The 21,301-nt window shown below is 42.9% G+C and overlaps 1 non-coding gene across 1 annotated transcript; it reads right to left on the reverse strand.

Moving 5' to 3' along the window:
* Positions 1-20,187: 20,187 nt before the first annotated feature.
* On the reverse strand, positions 20,188-20,263 carry trnaa-ugc. The gene has a single exon. It is a non-coding gene; the product is annotated as a tRNA-Ala (tRNA).
* Positions 20,264-21,301: the final 1,038 nt, after the last annotated feature.

Genomic DNA, 21,301 nt, shown 5'->3' on the forward strand with positions numbered 1-21,301 from the left:
AGGGGGGTGCCTGTTTTGTTGACGTTGAGTGTGAGTGTGAGGTTATTTTCCTGACACCACACTCCGAGGGCCCTCACCTCCTCCCTGTAGGCCGTCTCGTCGTTGTTGGTAATCAAGCCTACCACTGTAGTGACGTCCGCAAACTTGATGATTGAGTTGGAGGCGTGCATGGCCACACAGTCGTGGGTGAACAGGGAGTACAGGAGCGCACCCTTGTGGGGCCCCAGTGTTGAGGATCAGCGGGGTGGCGGCCCGTCAGGAAATCCAGTACCCAGTTGCACAGGGCGGGGTCGAGACCCTGTGCTGAGCTGTAGTCGATGAACAGCATTCTCACATAGGTATTCCTCTTGTCCAGATGGGTTAGGGCAGTGTGCAGTGTGGTTGCGATTGCGTCGTCTGTGGACTTAATGGGGAGGTAAGCAAATTGGAGTGGGTCTAGGGTGTCAGGTAGGGTGGAGGTGATATGGTCCTTGACTAGTCTCTCAAAGCACTTCATGATAATGGAAATGAGTGCTACGGGGCAGTAGTCGTTTAGCTCAGTTACCTTAGCTTTCTTGGGAACAGGAACAATGGTGGCCCTCTTGAAGCATGTGGGAACAGCAGACTGGGATAAGGATTGATTGAATATGTCCGTAAACACACCAGCCAGCTGGTCTGCGCATGCTCTGAGGACGCGGCTGGGGATGCCGTCTGGGCCTGCAGCCTTGCGAGGGTTAACACGTTTAAATGTTTTACTCACGTCGGCTGCAGTGAAGGAGAGTCCGCAGGTTTTGGTAGCGGGCTGTGTCAGTGGCACTGTATTGTCCTCAAAGCGAGCAAATAAGTTATTTAGTCTGTCTGGGAGCAAGACATCCTGGTCCGCGATGGGGCTGGTTTTCTTTTTGTAATCCGTGATTGACTGTAGACCCTTCCACATACCTCTTGTGTCTGAGCTGTTGAATTGCAACTCTACTTTGTCTCTATACTGACGCTTAGCTTGTTTGATTGCCTTGCGGAGGGAATAGCTACACTGTTTGTATTCGGTCATGTTTACGGTCACCTTGCCCTGGTTAAAAGCAGTGGTTCGCGCTTTCAGTTTCGCACGAATGCTGCCATCAATCCACGGTTTCTGGTTTGGTAATGTTTTAATAGTTGTTGTGGGTACGACATCGCCGATGCACTTTCTAATGAACTCGCTCACCGAATCAGCGTAATCGTCAATGTTGTTGTTGGACGCAATGCGGAACATATCCCAATCCACGTGATCGAAGCAGTCTTGAAGCGTGGAATCAGATTGGTCGGACCAGCGTTGAACAGACCTGAGCGCGGGAGCTTCTTGTTTTAGTTTCTGTCTGTATGCTGGAAGCAACAAAATGGAGACGTGGTCAGCTTTTCCGAAAGGAGGGCGGGGGAGGGCCTTATATGCGTCGCGGAAGTTAGAATAACAATGATCCAGGGTTTTACCAGCCCTGGTTGCGCAATCGATATGCTGATAGAATTTAGGGAGTCTTGTTTTCAGATTAGCCCTGTTAAAATCCCCAGCTACAATGAATGCAGCCTCAGGATATGTGATTACCCCTGGCCGGGGTATCCTTGAATGACATTGACCTCATCCCGTCAGTAGATGATGCATGGCTATTCTTTAAAAGTGCCTTCCTCACCATCTTAAATAAGCATGCCCCATTCAAAAAATGTAGAACTAGGAATAGATATAGTCCTTGGTTCACTCCAGACCTGTCTGCCCTTGAAACAGCACAAAAACATTCTGTGGCGTTCTGCATTAGCATCGAATAGCCCCCGTGATATGCAACTTTTCAGGGAAATTAGGAACAAATATACACTGGCAGTTAGGAAAGCTAAGGCTAGCTTTTTCAAACAGAAATTTGCATCCTGTAGTACTAACACAAAAAAGTTCTGGGACACTGTAAAGTCCATGGAGAATAAGAGGACCTGATCCGAGCTGCCAACTGCTCTGAGGCTAGGAAACACTGTCACCACCGATAAATCCACTATAATTGAGAATTTCAATAAGCATTTCTCTACGGCTGGCCATGCTTTCCACCTGGCTACCCCTACCCCGGTCAACTGCCCGGCACCCTCCACAGCAACCCGCCAAAGCCCCCACCATATCTCCTTTACCCAAATCCAGATAGCTGATGTTCTGAAAGAGCTGCAAAATCTGGACCCTACAAATCAGCCGGGCTAGACAATCTGGACCCTCTCTTTCTAAAATTATCTGCCGAAATTATTGCAACCCCTATTACTAGCCTGTTCAACCTCTCTTTCGTATCGTCTGAGATTCCCAAAGCTTGGAAAGCTGCCGCGGTCATCCCCCTCTTCAAAGGGGGTGACACTCTAGACTCAAACTGCTACAGACCTATATCTATCCTACCCTGTCTTTCTAAGGTCTTCGAAAGCCAAGTTAACAAACAGATTACCGACCATTTCGAATCCCACCGTACCTTCTCCGCTATGCAATCTGGTTTCAGAGCTGGTCATGGGTGCACCTCAGCCACACTCAAGGTCCTAAACGATATCATAACCGCCATCGATAAGAGACATTACTGTGCAGCAGTATTCATCGACCTGGCCAAGGCTTTCGACTCTGTCAATCACCACATTCTTATTGGCAGACTCGACAGCCTTGGTTTCTCAAATGATTGCCTCGCCTGGTTTACCAACTACTTCTCTGATAGAGTTCATTGTGTCAAATCGGAGGGCCTGTTGTCCGGACCTCTGGCAGTCTCTATGGGGGTGCCACAGGGTTCAATCCTCGGGCCGACTCTCTTCTCTGTATACATCAATGATGTTGCTCTTGCTGCTGGTGATTCTCTGGTACGCCTCCCGGGTGGCGCAGTGGTCTAGGGCACTGCATCGCAGTGCTAGCTGCGCCACCAGAGTCTCTGGGTTCGCGCCCAGGCTCTGTCGCAGCCGGCCGCAACCGGGAGGTCCGTGGGGCGACGCACAATTGGCATAGCGTCGTCCGGGTTAGGGAGGGTTTGGCCGGTAGGGATATCCTTGTCTCAGTATATAAAAATGTATGCACTCTACTGTAAGTCGCTCTGGATAAGAGCGTCTGCTAAATGACTAAAATGTAAAAATGTAAAAAAATGGTACACCTCTACGCAGACGACACCATTCTGTATACTTCTGGCCCCTCTTTGGACACTGTGTTAACTAACCTCCAGACGAGCTTCAATGCCATACAACTCTCCTTCCGTGGCCTCCAACTGCTCTTAAACGCAAGTAAAGCTAAGTGCATGCTATTCAACCGATCACTGCCCACACCTGCTCGCCCGTCCAGCATCACTACTCTGGACAGTTCTAACTTAGAATATGTGGACAACTACAAATACCTACAGTAGGTGTCTGGTTAGACTGTAAACTCTCCTTCCAGACTCACATTAAGCATCTCCAATCCAAAATTAAATCTAGAATCGGCTTCCTATATCGCAACAAAGCATCCTTCACTCATGCTGCCAAACATACCCTCATAAAACTGACCATCCTACCGATCCTCGACTTCGGTGATGTCATCTATAAAATAGCCTCCAACACTCTACTCAACAAACTGGATGCAGTCTATCACAGTGCTATCCGTTTTGTCACCAAAGCCACATACACTACCCACCATTGTGAACAGTACGCTCTGGTTGGTTGGCCCTCGCTTCATACTCGTCGCCAAACCCACTGGCTACAGGTTATCTATAAGTCTCTGCTAGGTAAAGCCCCGCCTTATCTCAGCTCACTGGTCACCATAGCAGCACCCACTCGTAGCACATGCTCCAGCAGGTATATCTCACTGGTCACCCCCAAAGCCAATTCCTCCTTTGGTCGTCTTTCCTTCCAGTTCTCTGCTGCCAATGACTGGAACGAACTGCAAAAATCTCTGAAGCTGGAGACTCATATCTCCCTCACTAGCTTTAAGCACCAGCTGTCAGAGCAGCTCACAAATCACTGCACCTGTACATAGCTCATCTGTAATTACCCCATCCAATCTACCTCATCCCCATACAGTATTTATTTATTTATCTTGCTCCTTTGCACCCCAGTATCTCTACTTGCACATTCATCTTCTGCACATCTACCATTCCAGTGTTTAATTGCTATATTGTAATTACTTCGCCACCATTTATTGCCTTAACTCCCTTATCTTACCTCATTTGCACTCACTGTATATAGACTTTTTGTTTTCTTTTGTTCTACTGTATTATTAACTATATTTAGTTTATTCCATGTGTAACTCTGTGTTGTTGTATGTGCCGAATTGCTATGCTTTATCTTGGCCAGGTCGCAGTTGCAAATAAGAACTTGTTCTCAACTAGCCTACCTGGTTAAATAAAGGTGAAATAAAATTTAAAATTAAAAAATATCTACATTGAATTTCAGAAACAAACAAGATTCAATTGCTTTTTATTTTAACAGATTAGAATACAGGAGGAGAGGTGTGTTATGGCGGGGGTGGGGGGGGGGGGGGGGGGGTGGAGGGGAGGTACTGCCGAGTCTGACGCTCTACAACAGAATTGTACTTCTCCCAGCACCGAAAATATTCCTTTCAATAAAGCACAAATCTGGTTCAACCACGACCCTCTGACCTGCGAAGCGTGCAAGAAGGAGAGCAGGCAACAAGACAAAAAAGAAGAAAATGGAACATGGCAAGATGGGGATGACAACATTTATTTGATTGATCAGGAGTTCAGTAACATTGGGCTAAATTACCTCTGGGACACTGAGCTCAGATTGCAAGTCTCTCTCTGCTTGTCTGGTTCAGAACTGATTGAACTACGTCCCAAAAGCTGGGAAACTCACTTAGGTAATTAAGATAGGAGGAGTAGCTCAATAAATCTGCTTGTCTTCAGCTCTTTAAGACACAACATTAATTAAAGATCACTGCTTTAAAAAAAAAGTTGAGAGACTTGCAAGCAGTTTACTTTGTAAAGATCGTCTGTGTTAAAGCTTGGAATCGAATCTGGCTGACAACCAACATTAAACACTTTACATTTAGTTATGGGTTTATAAGTAATTAAGAATAGTTATTTGTCAGTACATAGGTTGTCTATTTATTTGGATTCTCATAAGCTACAAACAATTATCACTCTTTTTCATAAATTTGGGGGACTTAAGTCATTCCCTCTGCTGGAATGGCAGCCTACTCAGAGCCATGGACAAAATGAATCCCGCCTCTGTCTGGCCTACAGTAGCCTGGAGCTGATGCCTATGGAGCTGAGGTCTTTTTACCATAACCTTGACTATGGACAGAATGGACCAACCGACCGACCCACTGCTTTGTACTCATGGGCCACTTTGTGTCACCATTACTCCCACATCCCCCCCGCCCCCTCCCCCAATGTCATTTTACCACCAGAGTGCAAAGGGCCCGGTGGCAAAAAATGAAATGAAATGTCAAATGAAAGAGAGAGAGGACAGAAAACGCTGGTCACTGCAGGGCTTGAAGGATTGCTCCCTGAAAGAGAAAAAGTGGCTTGCCATGATAATTATGTATTCCTCTTAATGTACTTATCTGATGAAGAACTAAAGATTAAATTACGCTCTCAAATTTGAAGATAATTCACACCTTCCCTCTGAATTTTCCTTGGAGAAGATAGACCTGATGACCTTTTACCAGCAGACCTGGAATCAGTGTGATACCAGCCTGTGGTGATCATCCCGCCCTGTAGATGTGTATAATGGTAAGGCCTGAACTGGGATCAGGTGGTAGAGACCTGCAGCGCTAGTCCAGCCTCTTAACGGCAGACCTGGGATCAGATCAACGTGATAGCATCCCCAAAACCCTGTAGATGAGGTGTGTGTAATGGCTGAACTGGGATCAGTGTGATAGCATCCCCAGGTCTCTGTAGATGAGGTGTGTATTATAATGGGAGGATTCTACTCTCTCTCCTCTCTGAAGGATGAATCAATGCAGCATGAAGAAGAGAGTTTCCAGCCCATTTCCCCCTCTGATTACCCCCCCCCCCCCCCCCAACACACACACACACACACACACACACACACACACACACACACACACACACACACACACACACACACACACACACACACACACACACACACACACACACACACACACACAGCTCCTTGATATTACCCCCGCCACACACAGCTCCTTAATAGCTTGTTGTGTCTCATAAATCTATCTTTACCACCCAGGCATCACAGATGGATCACACTGGATGTTTTACATATTACACAGGGTGGCAGGTAGCCTCGAGGTTAGAGTGTTGGGTAAATAACCAAAAGGATGCTAGTTTGAATCCCAGAGCCGACAAGGTTAAATACTGTCGAGGGGCCCTTGAGCAAGGCACTTAACTCTAATTGCTCCTGGGTCACAATTGATAATGACAGACCATGTCTGTGACCCCACTCTCCGAGGGTTTCTCTGGAATAGAGGGATCCAGGCTAGACTGTATAATATCCAGCCAGTATTGTACTGTATGTCAGAGCGATCCAGGCTGGACTGTATAATATCCAGCCAGTATTGTACTGTATGTTAGAGGGATCGAGGCTGGACTGTATAATACCCAGCCAGTATTGTACTGTATGTCAGAGGGATCCAGGCTGGGCTGTATAATATCCAGCAAGTATTGTACTGTATGTTGGAGGGATCCTGTTATGTGACTATGAGTCCAGGCCCACAGGCAAAATGTGAGTGGAGGGGGGTTGAAGCTTAGCCAAAGAAATTACAGGAGCTGGACAATAGAAGGATCCAATACATAGAAAAAATATTCCTTCATATGGAGAAGCTCAATCTATCCTTGTTCAAGCCTGGTGCTAACATATATCCTGTGTCCTGATCTTTTCCACATTCTGATTGTGCCTACATTTTCAGACTGGTGTAGACGATTAAAAGATACATTGTGAACTGATTGTGATCAGATCTTCCTGACCACCCCCGGGGATAGTGGGCGGTAGAACGCTGCACCACTCGGGAGCGTGCCTACATGAACATGTACGCACGCACCACTCTAAGTTGCTTTGGATAAATGCATTTGATAAATGGCATATCTTCTTCTATTAAATCTCAAACGTACAAGACAAACAAAACATCCAAAGAACACTGCTGGAGAAGTCAATGATGTCACTACTGTGAAAGAGATCTCAGATTACATCTTCGGTTGGCTGGTGTCATGGTCGTTGGCATGGCGACCTCATTGTGTTTCATCCTGTTGAAAGAGATTAGTCATTCTGGAAGGAGTAGAATGAGGTAATATTAAACAGGTCAAGGTAACTCCATACCACCAATTGAATTTGGCAGGTGATATAAAACGTGCATGGAAAAGTATTACTTTCAGTGGGGAGTTTTTAGTATGAAAGTAATAAACCATTCACATTTACTGAGCAAAACAACAATCGCCCAATAATAGTCTCTGTTCTCCTCGGGAACGGTGTAATTTCAAAGGCAGTTATCAGCAGAGTGATGTGGATTTCACATGAACCTTTGCTTAGAGAATGACGTTACTAGAACGTGTCTTGTCCTCCCTGTCTCACATTTACAAAGAGGCAGGAAGCATTTATTGTTTATCATAACTAATCATATTCACTTGCATTCCACACAAAAAAGAAAGTATAGCCTGGATGAATTCATATCAATCTTATGAAAATAATCTTTGAATTTGGCTCTTTAAATGTTGTTTTCCGTTGATTGGTTTGCATATATACCTGTTCTCCTCTTCAGTAGATCCATGCTGCCGCTGCTACGAAGAACAATTCTGCCAGAAAAAGGTCCTGACCAGCCGGAGAAACACCTATTTGTCTTTATACGGCGCTCTCAATTATGATGTATGTGATCACTAGCTTTAAATGAATGCTGTATATTTATTTTTATTAGGTGCCATTTTATTTTCACCCGAGGAGTTGATGGCAGACTCTGTAGGACAAGCTGGCTCATTGACAGTCTTATTTTCTTCTTTTAGTGTGAACGAACAAACCTCATCTAATTGGATCTTGTCTGCTTTCTAGATGTTCTTGTTAGAGAAGGTATCAATATTGATTCAGTCATAACAGTTCAGGGAATCTTACTATCTAAGGTATATTAGAGCAGAAGACACAGTATGTCGTGGTTGTAAATAAACAACTGTAAATCAAATCATGATTTTAGAGGGTGGGATAATGATGATTTACACGGATCCATTTACACTCGTAAGATATCCAGATAAGACACTGCGTCTCAGTGCTAGAGGCGTCACTACAGACCCTGGTTCGAATCCGGGCTGTATCAAAACCGGCCGTGATTGAGAGTCCCATAGGGCGGTGCACAATTGGCCCAGCGTCGTCTGGGTTTGGCCGGTGTAGTCGTCATTGTAAAAAAATATTTGTTCTTAACTGACTTGCCTAGTTAAATAAAGGTTAAATAAAATAAAAAATAATATGGGTGGTGGGGATTGAACTCACAATCCTGCAGAATGTTGCAAGCGTCATGTTCTACCACACAGGACCAGACATTTTGACTGTGGACCATTTCTTCAGGTAGTTCTACTTTTCTATGACTGTGTGTTTACAGCATAGACATCAACAATATAGTACAGGGTGTGTATCATATACTGGGTCTAGATATGACATACTTGGTTAACAACTTGAAGCAATTATATCGACTAAAATAACTGCAAGCATTTGGCTACACCCGCAATAACATGTTCTAAACACGTGTATGTGACCAATACAATTTGATTTGATTTGATGTATCTGGAAGTTTCTGTTTCTAAATGACAGACATCTCAATTGGGTTAAATATTTCCATGCCCATAATCATTTTCAAAGTTTAATATCCATACAAATATTGCCTGAGAGAACCAAATACTATAATTTACATATTTGCCATTTATTTTTCAACTCTTATTTACACTCCTATTGACCTATAGGCTAAATGAGGAAGTGATCAGACACCAACAAAGTCCTGTGCATTCATATAATCTTTGACAGATTTTTTCATCATCATCACTCGGACAGAATAAATCAGGAATTAACTAGTCAACTAAAAGAATGATTTGGCTCTGGGATGTTTGGGTTAGTCTTGTATCTGTCCAAGCTTCAGACATTCAGCTGTGAAACAAGATTAGTTTTTCCTATTCTTTGCCAGAGTTAATCTACAGCCTACTAATCAGAGCTGAACTCTAAATCCCTTTTTCAATCACATCACTGGGAAAAGTAAATATTTGATCATTTATTGGGGCATATGCATTTTCCATTTAAGTCGCTTACTCAAAGAATAAGACACCACATAACCTAGGCTGATGCGGATCATCAGTTTTAAGATAAGAATTTATGCAGTAATTACAATATTACTTCATGTCCCCAGTGGGAGTGCTATGTCAGTGACTTTAGGATCGGATGGATTGATGAGTGCATCCAGACAAAAGAAGGCTTGGCCTTGCATTTCAGGGGTTAGTTACAATAAAAAATGACCCTATGATGGCCTGTAGTCCTCAGAAAGGACGGAAGTATCTCTACCCTCTAGTCTATGTCCACACACTCAAGTTCAAATGCAAGTCACTGCTTCGTTCATTTCAAAATGTCAATATTTAAAATCTTGTGACAGTCCTGATGCAGTTGTTCTGCACTAACTGGTTGATATGCAAACAAAGCACACCTTTCCTACATTAATGAAGTGTTGCAAATAGCACTACAGGTCAACATAGTGAACAAAAACCAATACACATCACACATGCGAGCAGCACTTATGGCAGAGTAACAGAATACATTGAGTCTCAGGTTCTGCTCTCAGAGGACCGGCAGGCTATTATAAACTGATGAGGTGGAGGAGAGCTGCATGGAAATTATTCTTTTTTTAAAGCGTTAATTAGTGGCTCTGCCACTGACGACCATTCTGTAGGGATGACTAACGCTTTATACCCCCCCCCCCCCCCCCCCCCCCCATGGGTCCTCATGACCAGTTGGCACACGGATGTCAAAGTTACATTTACATAGAAAGCTCTAAGAGCAACGTAGTCTCATTGCACATACAGTAGAACATATACAACGTACTATGTGCTGTTACACTACATGCCTTGATAAAACGTCTTCCATTATTGAAATCACAAGGACAGAATATGGATATAATTGCATTTTCTGGTCAGTTTTGGGTTGACTAGACAGGTCAAGCCATCACTCTATCTGCAGGCAGGAGAGCATCATAGATCCCAATCTAAAAGAGGAGGCTTGAACACACACCCAACGTTACAAGTGCACTTTTATTTAGGCACTCTGTAGAGATTTAGAAATGACTAACATTCATCTTAACATGCTTCCATCTAACCACGTCTTTCTACAGAGTGAATCTAAAAGACAGCAGAGCAGCTGGCAGGCTTGGTGAGGGTCAGAGTTCAGAGAGGACATGCAGATTGCAGGACAGAAAGGCATCAGCATGGTCAGTCATTCAGGCTGCATCCCATTCCCTACACACTACTTTTGAACAGGGCCCATATGGTGCTGGTAAAAAGTAGTGCACTATATAGCGAATAAGGTGCCATTTAGCCAGTCAGTCCACACTCAACCTCCAGTCCAGACATGGGCCATTTCTGCAGCACGCTGAGTACAGCCCCACACCAGCCCAGCTCGTCCGTCTGCTCAGCCACCATCCACCAGCCAACCTCTAACCTCCAGTCGGTCAGAGGTTTGATCCAGTCGTCACTATGTAACTGCCCAGCTGTAACCAAGAGGCCCAGCACCTCCTCAGGACCCAATTAGTCCCAGCCGGGTCTCTCTCCTCTGGGTCCTCTCCCTCAGCTGGCCCCCTCCACTGGGTGTATTCCTCCAGAGGAGACAGAGGGAGAGGAGACAGAGGGAGAGGAGACAGAGGGAGAGGATATGGAGAAAAGGCATAGCCAGGCATGACACTGATGTGGGCGTACAGACGCTAAAGGGGAGGGCAGCGGGAGGTGCAACCTTTGAGGCGATGCCAATAAGTGTTTTCAAAATAAATTCCACTCTTGTCAAACTTTCTCTTTTTTCATAGCTACTCTGCCACAGCCACCACGTCCAGAGTTAGTGCTCAGGGAATGGCCTGAGGCGATCATACAATTGTTTTTGTATTTTCTCATTCTGTCTTTCTTTACCTCTCCTCATCACTCTGTCTGTTTCCCTCGTTTTCTCTTTGTCTGTTCTCAATGTTTTTCCTTTTGACATTAAGTTGGTCATGTTCATTAAGAATATTTCTCTATTAGGAGAATGAGAACGGTTCAGTATGAAGACTTGTCTGACAGAACGGTTCTAACTCATGTTAATGAGGTCTCCCAGAGCGACTAGCTGGCCAACTGCCCTGCTATGTGAGACAGTGACAATCTATGCTGTCAATTAGCCTGTTCTACAGCCAGAGTGTTGGGGACAGCTGGTCGACGTGAAGCGATGCTAGCCAATATATCACAGATGTAATATTCAGCCTCTGCAGAGACCAGCACTTCGCTCTCTCCAGCTATTATTCAACATTTAATTCCTGGACTTAAACAGATGACATCCTCCTACAGTAAAGGAAGGTAAGCTATGCTTGACGAACCATGTTACAGAATCAGACACTTTATTTGATTACATTTGTGAATTGAGACATAAACTAAAAGTTAATTGGGAGGATTTGGGGGAAGAAAAAAAGTATTAATTTACTATTTCTGTACTTTCTTATTTGTGTGAAGCACATGACTGTGGAGTCAGCGTAGTCCTATCATCCACCACCAGACCCACTACAGTTATTCAGCCAGGAAACAGAACTCAGAACAACTACTCCCACAAGGTTCAACCACCACCAGTAATTCCCTATACTTTGTTCATCTGCAATTTGGTCTTTTTGTTGCATTTAATTATATTTGAGAACAATTTAATTGTTTCTCTGACATTAAAATGATTGCATATTCCAATTTGCCAAGTTTTCGTGGGTGTAAAGAGCTCCACAACAGACCCATGGGATCCTCCTCAATGAGCTAGACACACTGTGAATCATGGGTCATCTCTGGCCTAATGCCAATAACACAAACTATTCTGTTTTTTAATAACATTGTGAATAACTGTTTGGATGGTTTGAGACCGCAAAGCATCTCACGATGCGGGAGACCAAAATTATTGCAAAGATGCTCAATTATTTTGTCAAAAACTGGGTACCTCTCAGTGCACAGACCATCAGTATCATCAAAGACAGGTTCAACTTCAGAAAGAACACACACGATGTGTCGTATTTGGTCGTAGAGACCTGAGAAAAGGAGTCATTTTAGTTACTTATGGATAGAACTGAAGCCGAAATCCAGAAAGTGAACTCCTTTAGGAGGTCCAGTTAAATTTGTCTCCATGTAACAAACTACTTGAATGAAGACAAATTGCTAAATTGCCAAGCAGTCGTTGGTTGTGTTCCAAAAAGCACCCTATTCCCTATATAGTGCACAACTTTTGCTACATGGGTCCTGGTCAAAAGTAGTCCACTATATAAGGAATAGGATGCCTTTTGGGATGTAGTCCTGGTAGTAACCCTGCTGAGAGTCAAGGCCAGGGAGGTTTCTAGTCAGAGGTCCCCAGTAGATATATGTTCTTCTCAGTGGGTTATTACATGAGGCTGGATGTGTTATGTTGAGGATCTAGAGAGAGGTTGCTGAAGGTGGAAGAGGGTTTGGGGGAGGGAGGCTGTCGAGGGAAGAGGGTTGGGAGAGGCTGTAGGAGGAGGAGGATTGAGGAGGAGGGTTGAGGAGGGAGGTTGGACGGGGAGGAGGATTGGGGAGGCCGTGCTACTCTCCCTAGGGATGTGTGCACACAGCTTTGTGACACATTAACGTAAAAAAGTCCCTTTGGTTCACACCAGCTCTGTGAGAAAACCTCTCCCTCTACTGATATATTAAGTCTCGCTGTGGTCTCACCCTCCGCTAGAGAGAGCTGTTATCTGATACCTTACTGCAGCCCTGGACCAATGGGACCACTCTCATTCACATAAAACTTCAGCCATTTAATTCAAAACAAGTCATATGTCCCAAATGGAACCCTATTCCCTATATAGTGCACTACAGGGCTCTGGACAAAAGTAGTGCACTATATAGGGAATAGGGTGTCATTTGGGACTCCGCCAAGAACTTTATTACCTTCTCCCTATTGACCCGTAATGTAAACCTGGGGAATATCACAGTGATTTTCTACTGCTGACATGCAGGCTAGGTGGGATTTCATTGGCTCTATGTGCATAAAGATGATCGTTATCATAGTGCAATTAGTTACAGCCTATAAAATACCTTCTCATTAATTACCAATCTAACTGTTATTCATCTACACTCAGCTCTGAGGGTTTTATCTTCATTGGACAACATATTTATTTTCATTTGACCCCCCATCCCAAAAAATACTCTGAACTCTGATGTTGCTTGAAATAAATTGTCATTATTTGTCTGTAGGCCTGATAAATTGGAAACTGACTGTAGGTTTTTGGTAAAAAATTTGCAGGGATGAAGAATATGAGCGTAGTAAGAAACATAAATAATCAGCATTCATTGAGACGTTTGTGTTGAAGCCTTGAATGCTCAATCATTTTTATATTTTTTATATATATATTTTTTCAAAACAAATTAAGTTGAAGTTCATATTTGAACATAACTTCATAGGAAGTATTTCAAGCGCCATAATAAATAAATATGGTGATAAAGGGTATCCTTGTTTTACACCTCCTAGATAATCTAATACAAATAGTAACATGAAACTAAACTCACATACAGTATTAAGTACATTTTGTAACCATCTCATCTGCATACTGTACAGTTTGTATGTCTGCCAGGCCCATTTCTGTCCCTTACTCAAGCCTGTATCTTTAATGATGTGGATAAGTGGGAGCATCTATGCTATACTCCCCCACTATGACCCTGGAGAGCATGAGGCGTCATCTCCACTGACCTTAAAGAACTTAGATTGGTACTGCTATTCTTCTGAATCTGCACATTCATGAATACTTATTAAGCATCATTGCATAGTTGAGCTTTATACATTTGAAGTCAGAAGTTTACATACACCTTAGCCAAATACATTTAAACTACATTTTTCACAATTCCTGACATTTAATCCAGTTAGGATCACCACCTTATTTTAAGAATGTGAAATGTCAGAATAATAGTAGAGAGAATGATTATTTCCTCTTTTATTTCTTTCATCACATTCCCAGTGGGTCAGAAGTTTACATACATTCAATTAGTATTTGCCTTTAAATTGTTTAACTTGGGTCAAATGTTTCGGGTAGCCTTCCACAAGCTTCCCACAATAAGTTGGGTGAATTTTGGCCCGTTCCTCCTGACAGAGCTGGTGTAACTGAGTCAGGTTTGTAGGCCTCCTTATTCGCACACGCTTTTTCAGTTCTGCCCACAAATGTTCTATGCGATTGAGGTCAGGGCTTTGTGATGGCCACTCCAATACCTTGACTTTGTTGTCCTTAAGCCATTTTGCCACAACTTTGGAGGTATGCTTGGGGTCATTGTCCATTTGGAAGACCCATTTGCAACCAAGCTTTAACTTCCTGACTGTTGTCTTGAGATGTTGCTTCAATCTATCCACATACTTTTCCTTCCTCATGTTGACATCTATTTTGTGAAGTGCACCAGTCGCTCCTGCAGATAGAGATACTTTTGTACCTGTTCCTCCAGCATCTTCACAAAGTCCTTTGCTGTTGTTCTGGGATTGATTTGCACTTTTTACACCAAAGTACGTTCATCTCTAGGAGACAGAACGCATCTCCTTCCTGAGCGGTATGACGGCTGCGTGGTCCCATGGTGTTTATACTTGCATACTATTGTTCGTACAGATTAACGTGGTACCTTCAGGCATTTGGAAATTTCTCCCAAGGATGAACCGGACTAGTCGAGGTTTACCATTTTTTTTCTGAGGTTTTGGCTGACGTCTTTAGATTTTTCCATGATGTCAAGCAAAGAAGCACTGAGTTTGAAGGTAGGCCTTGAAATACATCCACAGGTACACCTCTAATTGACTCAAATTATGTCAATTAGCCTATCAGAAGCTTCTAAAGCCATGACACCATTTTCTGGAATTTTCCAAGCTGTTTAAAGGCACAGTCAACTTAGTGTATGTAAACTTCTGACCCACTGGAATTGTGATACCGTGAATTATAAGTGAAATAATCTGTCTGTAAGCAATTGTTGGAAAAATGACTTGTGTCATGCACAAAGTAGATGTCCTAACCGACTTGCCAAAACTATAGTTTGCTAACAAGAAATTTGTGGAGTGGTTGAAAAACGAGTTTTAATGACTCCAACCTAAGTGTATGTAAACCTCCGACTTCAACTGTATGTTTGTGAAACAGATATAGAAAGCAAACTATTTTTTCACATGTTGAGATGTGTGTGAGGGAGAGGGTGAGATTTTAGTGAGGGAGTTGAAAAGTAAGAAATGTCACACCAACACAGTTTTAAATGAGCCAAATGTCAATCTGAGTGGTGTGGAGACAAGTGGAGAGAGAGATGACACACTTTTCATTTCCTCATGATGAAAATATCATCTCCAGATCTTCAGTTTGTGTGTCAACCTATTAAATGGAAAGTTATCACCATAATATTTGGTACATTCTGGTTTATAATTAACCAGAGCCCATGTAGTGCACTATGTAAGGAATAGATTGCCGTTTGGGACACAGTCATACTGTGAAATATGAGTTTCATACCAAAACGCTATATCCATTTTCAGAAAAGTTGGTAAATTTGCTTTTATTGTTTAAAGATATTATGAAAGAAGACTGGGGAGTTTTTTCACTATCTAACCCTAACCCAATTGTAACATTTCTGGTGGATATAGCACACTTCATATGATCACAGGTCTACAGTATGTTCATTTAATTTCAGAACCACTCTGTCCTCTGAAAGTCATTGTGTAGCCATCTCTCTGTCTGAGTGGCCTTTCATTCTCTGGGTCTCACTGTATCATAGTCTCTCCATGCTCAAGCAGAACCTCTCTGAACCGCACTTCTAACTCCAAATTGGTTATTGATCCTGTTTTCTTTAAGCATATTGCTGGATGCACACTTTCTACCCCTCCCTCTCCCCCCTAAGTCTTTTATTTTGAAAGTATCTTCAGCCTCGGCTATCATGTTTCATGATGACAAATGCTAAACATAATTGGCCATGGCATCTGCCAGACAGGTCCTTCATGAATAACGATCATTTTAGTCTGCCAATTGAGCTTGCAGTATAATATTTTCAAAAGCGTTTTTGTTTTCCAATTCAGTAGATCCTCGTATTTCATTACCTGAAGCGACACTAGACAGTCATGTCTTGAAGCTGTTTCATACTAGCATTATATGCTATTAATAAAGCATGTGATTGATTAATCATGTGTGTACTTATAACCCCACTCAATCAACGCACTGCGGTAACAACATCTGACTTCGGTTGTTATTTGATCAAAGGTGAATTGTAAGTAAGCACATATAACGCTTGACATTTAAAACTCATTTCTGTTTGAGAGGACTTCAGGAGCGTTTACCATGAATGTGATCTCTGCGATTATTGCGTAAATTGCCTTTAAAAGGCACATTGTTGGTAGTGTAATGTGCTTGTCGATAATCTGCCTCTGATTAATTCCTGTCCCTAGTTGATCGGTAAAAGCTTCTTTGTTTTCATTCAGTTATGCATGTGCACTGTTTGTTTATATGTGGAATTTCAGTTATGCTTATTATTACATTTAACAACTATAATCTGATGTTATTGTAAGCGGGTGCTTTTTCATTTGTGTTCTATAAGTAGTAATTGTCTCACTAAGAACTCGACACTTAGGCTGTGTTTACACAGGCACCGCAAATCTGATATTTTTTTAATACTAAACAGATCTTTTCACATACAATGTTTTTCAGAGCTGATCTGATTGGTTAAAATACCAATTAGTGAAAAAGGATCAGAATTGGTCTGCCTGTCTAAACGCAACCTAAGATATAAAGCATGTGGGAGGAATCCTGCATCTCAATTTCACTCTGCACTGTAGCCATGGCATTCATTAAGACACACATGCACACACACTCTCTCTCTCTCACTCCCTCTCTCTCTCTCCCTCTCCCTCTCTCTCTTCCTCTCTCCCTCTCCCTCTTCCTCTCGCCCTCTCCCTCTTTAGTTCTGTCTCCCTCCCTCTCCCTCTCCTTCTCACTATCTCGCTCTCTCTCGCTTTCTCAATTCAATGGGCTTTATTGGCATGGGAAACATATGTTGACTTTAACAAATTTCACCTAACAGATATGGGAATTTATCAAAATTGGATTTGTTTTCAAATTCTTTGTGGATCTGTGTAATCTGAGGAAAATATGTGTTTCTAGTATGGTCATACATTTGGCAGGAGGTTACAGCGGCCTCTCTCAAAAGCAAGGATATGCCCACTGAGTCTGTCCGTAGTCAAAGCGTTCCTTAATTTTGGGTCAGTCACAGTGGTCAGGTATTCTGCCACTGTGGACTCTCTGTTTAGGGCAAAATAGCATTCTAGTTTGCTCTGTCTTTTTGCTAATTCATTCCAATGTATGTGTCTGTGTGTCTCTCTGTGTCTCTCTGTGTCTCTGTGTGTCTCTGTGTGTCTCTCTGTGTCTCTCTGTGTGTCTCTGTGTGTCTCTGTGTGTCTCCGTGTCTCTCTCTCTCTCTCTCTCTCTCTCTCTCTCTCTCTCTCTCTCTCTCTCTCTCTCAGTCATTACAGTGAACTGTAGGAACATACACTACCATTCAAAAGTTTGGGGTCACAGAAAATTCCTCGTTTTTGTGTAGACATTGTGTAGACATTGTTCATGTTGTAAATGGCTATTGTAGCTGGAAACAGCTGATTTTTTAATGGAATATCTACATAGGTGTACAGAGGCCCATTATCAGAAACCATCACTCCTGTGTTCCAATGGCACGTTGTGTTAGCTAATCCAAGTTCATAATTTTAAAAGGCTATTTCCGATCAATTTGATGTTATTTGAACGGACAAAAAATTTGCTTTTCTTTCAAAAACAAGGACATTTCTAAGTGACCCCAAACTTTTGAATGGTAGTGTACGTTTTGGATCAGTCTTAGTGATATTTGGGGTTGCTTTCAATGACCCTGGATGTGGGCTGAGAGGAACTTTGCTGTGGTCTGCATACAGTGTGACTTTTGTTCTGTTACACCTAATTTAAAATCTTAATGTGAGAATAAGTTTTGATAATATCTCGATATTAGAATAAATAAATAAGGTGTTAAGTGGCAACCCTGTTAAACACCCTTTACCTGTATGATTGTCTCCGAAAAATAACCATTGTTTAATGACAGGTAAAGATATCTCATCTAGGTAGATTTAATGTCCTAATGATAAAGAAGACACAGAATGCCCCATTAGAGCCTAGTCATCCTGAGTGACAGAGAGACAAGACAATTGACAACCCTGCTGACTCTGTGGCCTGGCCCCTGGCTCTGTGCTCACTTTGTGGCCCCCAGCCCCCGGCTCTCTGAACTCATATTATCCTGTTCACTGAGGCACAGGTGGTGATTTACCTAACTTAATTTGGTCATTAAGGCGCTCTGGTCGTTTCAGTGCCATCCTCCCCTCAGGCCCCTAGAGAGAGCTGCAGTGATTAAAACCAAACTATTTGGCTCCCTCAAGCATCATCCTGCTACCCCCTCAACTCCAATTCTGTTACCTCCTCAACCCTAATCCCCAATCCTTCCCTTGACTTTTTCCACATTTTGTTAAATTACAGCTCTATCTAAAATGGATTAAAGTAATTTTTTTCTCATCAATCTACACACAATACCCCATAATGGCAAAGTAAAAACTGTTTTTTAGAAATTGTATCAAATGTATTAAAAATAGAAAACAAAAATACCTTATTTACATAAGTATTCAGACCTTTTGCTATGATACTCGAAATTGAGCTCAGGTGCATCCTGTTTCCATTGATCATCCTTGAGATGTTTCTACAACTTGATTGGAGTCCACCTGTGGTAAATTCAATTTATTAGACATGATTTAGAAAGGCACACACCTGTCTATATAAGGTCCCACAGTTGATAGTGTATGTCAAAGCAAAAACCAAGCCATGAGGTCGAAGGAATTGTCCGTAGACCTCAGAGACAGGATTATGTCGAGGCACAGATCTGGGCCAGAGTACAATTTTTTTTATCCAGCATTGAAGGTCCTCAAGAACACAGTGGCCCACATCATTCTTAAATGGAAGAAGTTTGGAACCAACAAGACTCTTCCTAGAGTTGGCTGCCCGGCATCTGAGCAATCGGGGGAGAAGGGCCTTGGTCAGGGAGGTGACCAAGAACCCGGTGGTCACCTCAGAGTTCAGAGTTCCTCTGTGGAGATGGGAGAACCATCCAGAAGGACAACCATCTCTGCAGCATTCCACCAATCAGGCCTTTATGGTGAAGTGGCCAGATGGAAGTCACTCCTCAGTAAAAAGCACATGACAGCCAGCATTGGAGTTTGCCAAAAGGCACCTAAAGGACTCAGACCATAAGAAACACGATTCTCTGGTCTGATGAAGCCAAGATTGAACTCTTTAGCCTGAATGCCAAGCGTCATGTCTGGAGGAAACCTGGCACCATCCCTACGGTGAAGCATGCTGGTGGCAGCATCATGCTGTGGTAATGTTTTCAGCGGCAGGGACTGGGAGACTAGTCAGGATTGAGGGAAAGATGAACGGAGCAAAGTACAGAGAGATCCTTGATGAAAACCTGCTCCAGAGCGCTCAGGACCTCAGACTGGGGAAAAGATTCACCTTTCAACAGGACTACGACCCACAGCCAGTACAACACAGGAGTGGTTTCAGGACAAGTCTTAAGGTCCTTGTGTGGTCCAGCCAGAGCCCGGACTTGAACCTGATCGAACATCTCTGGAGAGACCTGAAAATAGCTATGCAGCCATACTCCCCATCCAACCTGACAGAACTTGAGAGTATCTGCAGAGAAGAATGGGAGAAACTCCCCAAATACAGGTGTGCGAATCTTGTAGAGTCATACCCAAGAAGACTTGAGGCTATAATCACTGCCCAAGGTGCTTCAACAAAGTACTGAGTAAAGGGTCTGCATTTTTATGTAAATGTAATATTTCTAAAAACCTGTTTTTGTTTTGTCATTATGGGGTGTAGATTGACGAGGGAAAAAACGATTTAATACATTTTTTAATACATTTACATTTAAGTCACATTTACATTTAAGTCATTTAGCAGACGCTCTTATCCAGAGCGACTTACAAGTACATACATTCATATTTTTTTTTTTTTTTTATTTTTTTTTGTACTGGCCCCCCGTGGGAATCGAACCCACAACCCTGGCGTTGCAAGCGCCATGCTCTACCAACTGAGCCACACGGGGCCCTAATAAGGCTGTAATGTAACAAAATGTGGAAAAAATAAAGGGGTCTGAATACTTTCCGAACGCACTGTACCTACAGCCTCCTTCTATTTGTACTGGACTCCAAGTGCATCGTCAGAATCAATCAATCCCTCTAATCTTCATTCTACCCCTCAACCCCAATCCTGCTACCCCCTCAAGCCCATCCATGACCCCTGCTACCCTGCTCTTCCAATTAATGAATATGTCCCACCGACAATGATATCTGGTTAATTGATGCTTAAGAGTAGGCCTCTGATTTCTCTTCCTAACAAGGCTTCCTATGATATGATTGGAGAGTATATCTGCCATCAAATGATTGCATGCATGGTACACTAGATACATTGACAGGATTGTTTAACACATTTAATGTGCAATATGGAAGGATCAGATGTGGATGTAGAAGTCTTTTAGGTGTGTGTGTTTGCTTACGGGGTGATGTCAACAGACACTGACAATGTAATAATGGATGGGTCAGCTAAACTTTCCCTAGGTGCGCATGCCCAGCACAAACACACGCACACACACACACACACACACACAGTGAAAAGTCTTGATAACAACACTTTTCATTTCATTGCTCACACACACCCTGCAGCTCTTTGATATTATATTTAGTCCCCTGAAAAATGTGTTGACAAATCAATTTATGGGGCTTAATAACCTTAAACAGGGTCATTTCATCGACTCTGACAGCATGAAGGACGTTTTGGGAGGAAATAGACAAACACGTCACAATCTAACGTGACACAGCACTCATGTACCACAGAGGTGAGAAGCATTAGCTTCTGAGGCGATGACTAGAACTGGCAGTTACCACCTCAGGGGGAGATGAATGAATAGCTGACCTTTACTTTTTCAAACTGATCTCTTGCTGTTGCACAACTCTAACATGTTTAATCTGGCCCCACCTCTAGCATGTTTAAGCTAGTCCCTCCTCTAACATCTTTAAGCAATAGTAACGGAGTTCTTGCCGTAAGCTCACGCCACAGCTTGAAATGTCTCCGCTCACGTTGTGGAAT

This window comes from Salvelinus namaycush, chromosome 32 (genome assembly GCF_016432855.1).
Source record: "Salvelinus namaycush isolate Seneca chromosome 32, SaNama_1.0, whole genome shotgun sequence".
Taxonomy (NCBI): Eukaryota; Metazoa; Chordata; class Actinopteri; order Salmoniformes; family Salmonidae; genus Salvelinus; species Salvelinus namaycush.